This window comes from Lepeophtheirus salmonis, chromosome 10 (assembly GCF_016086655.4).
Source record: "Lepeophtheirus salmonis chromosome 10, UVic_Lsal_1.4, whole genome shotgun sequence".
NCBI classification, from domain to species: domain Eukaryota; kingdom Metazoa; phylum Arthropoda; class Copepoda; order Siphonostomatoida; family Caligidae; genus Lepeophtheirus; species Lepeophtheirus salmonis.
Genome location: NC_052140.2, coordinates 19,231,295 through 19,237,518, shown reverse-complemented (window position 1 = coordinate 19,237,518; position 6,224 = coordinate 19,231,295).

Sequence of the window (6,224 nt, the reverse complement as noted above, 5' to 3'; positions counted from 1 at the left end):
TTAACGCAGTAATGATTTAATTTTCTCTTGAACTCAATGAAACAAATTCTCACGCCCTTAATTATTTCAAGAGTACTTTACCGCCAAAAATAAAAAACAAAGACGCACACAACATTTCTCGTATGGATTTAAAGTACTTCAAATGGAGTGGATATTTCGAGTTAGATATTATGTTTAACGTTACTGGCTACAATCAAGGTTAATAGTATTTCTATTAATCATGGCTGCTATGTATTCATTCAATGTCCCCTACATACCAGGTTTAGTTTAGATGAAAGCTGAGGCTAATGGTGTGGAGTTCCTATTTCAACAAGAATCGGCTCACTCTCACAAAGGACCACAAAACCCAAATCTTGTTCAAAGAAGAGAAGGTGACATTTTGGGGCATTCTGACCTGGCTCTCTTACTCCTCCAATATGAATTCCATGGATTACTTCTTTTAGGGAGAGTTAGAAAGGAAAGTCTCTGTCAATTCACATAATAGAATTGGCTCCTTGAAGGGATTCATCATCTAGAACTAGGACAAAGTATCTCCCATGGACGCGGTCAAGGGCTACAAATCCTTTAGGACTCAGTTCGAGTGAATGATTGGTGAAGATGGAGAATACGTTAAAAATTTTTTTTTTCTTTTGCATTATTAGAACTTTTTATTAAAATTTCAAACCTCTACATGCTTCCCTTATGCATTTAAAGATAAATCGTATCAAAAATTTGACATTGAATAGTCTTTATATTATTACAAATTTCCACTTCAACGTTGGTTAAAACTTTGATTGCCCATCTTGACAGGGTGTAGCTATGGCTCTGATTTGCACCATGTCCAATCTTTATACACATAGCCTTAATGCAAAGGCTATATCGTTATATAATACAAACTCATTTCTTCATTTAAAAAAACTTTTTTTTTATATATAAATTCAATTTTATAATCTATTCCGATCTGTACGAATTTCGTAATTAATTATATCAATTGTTATCCATTGCATGAAAAGGTCATAAATTCGATAACAAAATGAGTTAATAAAATATAAGAAAAGCTAGTATAGGATGTCAAAATTAATTGGAGCTTCTTAATATTCTAAAGAAACAAACTGTAGACAATTTATATCCTTTCCATTTAAATTATCATTTAGAGCTTATGTCCACGATACTTTTTATATTTTAGTCATATACCCATGTCAAATGAATAAAAAACGTAACCAAATAATAATTACATTAAATACAGGGTGCGATGTGGAAATCCGAAAAATCAATACTTTTATCTTTAACAAGATCCCTAGCCACTATTCATTATCAAAAAATGTTTTGAGACCAGCTAAAGGGCTATATAGCTCCATTTGGCGTTCACAATTACATCAAGACACATTTTGAAGGCTGGGTAAGTCTCATAAAAATTGAAGAGAGTTCCTAACGTGTAATATTTGACATATTGGCAGGTATTTTTCTGCATTCAGATAGCTCCAGGATCATGGCCCTACTCTTCTCCATGTTTTTGTCAGAGTCTTGTTTCTCAGTCAATTTTTCTAATTACTCCTAACAGCTTAGTTGCTTCAACAAAGGAACCAGTATACTCATAGTTCTTAAAAATATCCTATAAAGCAAAGTGAATAAATTTGTATCGTCAAAACTATAAAACATTATTGCTTCAAGAAAAAAAATGTAAATGTAAAAAACCTCGGCAATTTCTTTTTTCAACGTCTTATTTCTAAAAAAAATAGTTACACGGTCAAATTTAGCCTCCTCTAAGAAATTAACGTCTAATTTTTTATAAGTAGTATTTTTTCATTTCTAAAAAAAATAAACACCTTAAAATGGAATCCTGCGGACACCCCTGAGCACTGAGCCAATTCTTTACACTTCTGTAAATATTTATTTATTATAATTGCTGAAAATTGTTTACACCTTAAAAAGAGCCCAACACTGATTAGGGGGGAAAAGCAGAAACAGCAACAGTTGACTCCAAAATACATTGTAAATTTTTGTGTTAGTGAGATAACACCATGAAATATGACTTTATTTGTATCTTGACCAAATATTATTAAATGAAATAGACAGTTCCTTTACAGTGTAAGTTAGCAAATTGTGAAAATTAATTTAAAGGTTTCTAGTGAGAGTAATTAAAATGTTTCGAAGAAATGTCGAAGTTCTTGACACCAAAATGGTATACTCTGAATTGCTCGTCTCGTCCCGTGCTCCTTAGACCTCGTATCCAAAATCAGTAGGCTGAATTATGATGACCAAGGGCTTGGGAGAAAGTATGGCTCAGGTGGGTACAAAAAAAAGAGGACTTCAAAGTTCATGGACGACATCATAGTTGTCATTCAAAATTTTCCTAGCGCCAGCATGAGAGTCCATGCCAAAACCTTCATAACAATAATTGTATTGAATTGGCTGATATCTACAATGTTGTTGACAGGACTCGGCACCCGGTTACAAGGCTAAGGCGATCAAGACATGGAGTCTCAACAACTATGACAATTGTTGGTCTTGGACAATGTGGCCACCCACCAACCCAGACTGTAAGCCACTGGGACTACGGTATCTGAGGAGGATAAAGGCTGTACTACCTTGCATTCAAGTGTTGAATACTTGAAGACTTCTGTTGAGAAGGAATGGGTCGGTAAGTCCGTAGACTTCGTCGGAAACATGTGGAAGGCTTTTAAGACCCGGATTGAAGCCATGACTGGCACTGATGGAGACTATTTTGAAAACTAATCATATGTTTATATATAAATAAATGTTAGAGGCTAAACTCTGCGTAATTTTTGAAAAACTTAAAGAAGTTTATTATCGGTCGGGGAAAGTTTTCACGATTTGCTTCTCCACACTGTATACAGGCTGAAGACAGAGCTAATATAAAGCTACCAGTCAATCACACTCACATACATTCCTTAGTGTATAATTTGTCAAAGTAATCACTGATCATCTTACTGCTTGTAATCGAACGTGATATGAATTCGGGCATTAATCAGGAATAAGATTCCACTCTAAGGCAGTAGTGTTGACACTCTGTTCGAGACCAAAAAAAATCTGGTTCGGTGAGACATTGCGCATCAGATTTTCCCACGGGGTTACCTCCCCAAAACTCAAATTTACAATGTATTTTGTAGTCAATTTTCGAATATTTCAGTTCATTTTCCCCTAAACAGTGTTCTGTTCGTTGATTGGTTGAATTCGAATTGTTTCTTGCTAAGCCGTTAATTTTTTTCAACAACTATAGAATAATCATTCCATAGTTAGGAAAAAATGGCTAACTAACAACCAGTATTGTCAGGATACCAATATTTACGTGTATATATACAGATAAGTATCGATATTTCAGGACATTTCGATGCAAAACATGTCAAAATTGTCTGAAAACCAATTTTTAAATAGATGGGAAGTGTGGGCCGGAGATAGGACATAGGACCTGTGGCTCCTAGGACCATCAGGAGGGATATAAAGAACAACTTGGGATTAGTTTGATATGGAGACCAAATCCCAATCGACCCAATAGAAGAGCTCAATGGAGATAGCAAAAATCGCCGAACACGCAAAATACTTATAACCATTATGGCTCTCACAAACAAACGAAATATATTATGTAGCTGGAACTGTAAATATATATTCGTGGCGAGTGTACTAACATAAAAAAATACCAAATGTACATTGCCCACGAAATGAAAAAAGTCATCTTACTTTTTGAACACATTTTGTATATTTTTTGTGGACAATATTATTTGGAGAATAATTATTAATTATTATATACATTGAATTGATTATCTTCTCAATGACTGAGTATGAATTGACACGAATTTTAAACGAGAGCCTTCGGTTGATATAAACGAATTTAAAAATACAAATCCTGTCTTTCTTTTTTAAGTTCATAATAGGTAGAGTCAGCTGTTGTTTAACAAACAAAAATAAACTTATGGAAACTACTTACAACAGCTGAAAGGAAAATACACCACATCTTTGTTTATTTTACAAAAGCGAGCCGTACATAGCAAACAAAAATTGTGGGACCGATTTTCTATGTAGACCAGTCCAAACCGAACTTGGACCGGATTACTTCAGTCTTACTAAAGTTATACAGGTACAAGTCAGGTATTTGATTTCCAGAGCGAACCCCAACACTAATAGATGGATAAATACATTGGCAATCACTAACAATACTCTGTCGATGCAGCTCAATAATAATTAATTATAATCAATACCCAATCAGATTCTAAAAAAATAATTTATGAAACTGGTTTTTTATTTGATTGTACATACATTTATTTATATATACAAAAAAAAATATTTTCTTTTAACTTTATTTGTAATCCAACAGCCAACAAGATAGATCTGTAATTGATTAATAATGAATTTGATAGGATTTATGATATTGTAGAAATATATATAATTTTAGGTTGTTTAAGTAGTTACAGTGAGATAAATAATCATACACTTGTTGGATTTGTACCTTGAATCAGTTTAAGGGGCATAGGGGGCACTTGCCCCAAGCCTCATTCTTGACTGTGGCCCACGTGCAAGAAGAAATTCCTACATAAAGTCCATCAAAATAAACTTTTCCAGAAAATTAAATAAAAATGGTTGTCTCTAAAAATGCAATTTCTATAAAATATGAAAATAATTTATAAAAAAGTTTATAAACCTTTACTTAAAAAAGGTAATTTTAAAATTAAAATAAAGTATTATTTCATATAAAAAATTAATTTGATCAAATATAGACATTATTAGTGATGAAATCGTGTGTCTTTTGAGCATGTTAAAGAAAAAAAGAAACTGCAAATCAACATGGTAACCTTAACAATTGGAAGATTTTTTTGGAGAAAATAATATTATACATAGATAATAATGTAAATCCGGTGTGTTTTTTTAGCTGGCCCGTTAATTTTGTAGTTGGTAATAAAGAAAAGGGATTTTATTTTCCTTTGCAGTTGTCATTATTATTTAATTCCTGAGTAGTGAAGATCCTTTACTAAATAGATTCAATTATATTCAGAACCTGATTGAACATTTTTGTGTGCTCATAAAATATGTAAAGTATCCTTGAGGATTTATTGTGGAGTTATAATTGTGAGCCCTTGTTAGACTCAAAGTAGAATTGGGGATCAAAATTGGATTAATTCAAGCAAATGTCCTTTTTCATATTCTTTTCTCCTTCTTTCTTTGTCACAGCTGATTGAAGCTGCTCTAATGAAACGTCATGATCATTATTCTTTTTCTCTCCTAAACATTCTTCAAATTTTAAGAGTTACCATGTTGATTTTTGGTTTCTTTTTTTTTAACTTCCCCATTCTACACAGGATTTACATCCTTTTACATATATATTATACTAATCAATACATAATAATCTGATAGATGCATACTTAGTAGTGTATTTAAAGTAAGAAATACCCATCACGTACTTTATATTATTAGGAAATGAAGTTAACTACTCAGGAGTTAAATAATGAAGACAATAGCCGAGGAAAAGAATAATTAATCTTCAGATTACCAAATCCAAAAAAATGGGTCAGCTAAAAAATTGCTACCTTGGGCCAGAGAAATGTTTGGGGTCAACTTTTTTTCACTCAAGACGAAGATCCGTGTCATTACGCCGCTAAGACCCAAGCCTTCCTCAGAGACAACTTTTGGGACCTCAACATGTGACCACCCTCCTCTCTAGACGCAAACCCCTTGGAGTTCTTACGTCTGGACGAGAGGGTGTGTGCTACTCCTCACATGAGTATCCAGTCTCTAGAGGCTTTCATCAGGAAGGAGTGGACCAAGCTTGAGTCTGACTACATAGTCAAGGTATGCAAAGGATTTAGGCCTCCTATTGAGGCAATTATTAGAGCTGAAGGCTCAAATATTGAATAAAAGTTGTGCTGGGAACTATTTTCAGATGATTTTGTTAAATAAATATCCTTTAGTTTAAATTTGACTCTTGAAAAATTGAAAAGAAATAAAATGTGTACCATCAGAATTTTTTGCAAAAAAAAATTTAATTTCAAATATTATATTTTTTGGAAAAAAATTTCAAAAATCCATAACAATTCACAAAAAAATTTCAAATATTAAATTTTTTAATCTTCTGCATAATTTGCCCGAATGAATATTTTTTAGGAAAATGAATCTTTCAAAAAGAAAAGAAAAATAACCCTATTTCCGCATAAAAATTTTTCATCCTGACCAAAAAAAACTAGTAAAAACCAAATTAATGTGGGGGGGAGCTACAGCCCCTCCCCTGCGGACGC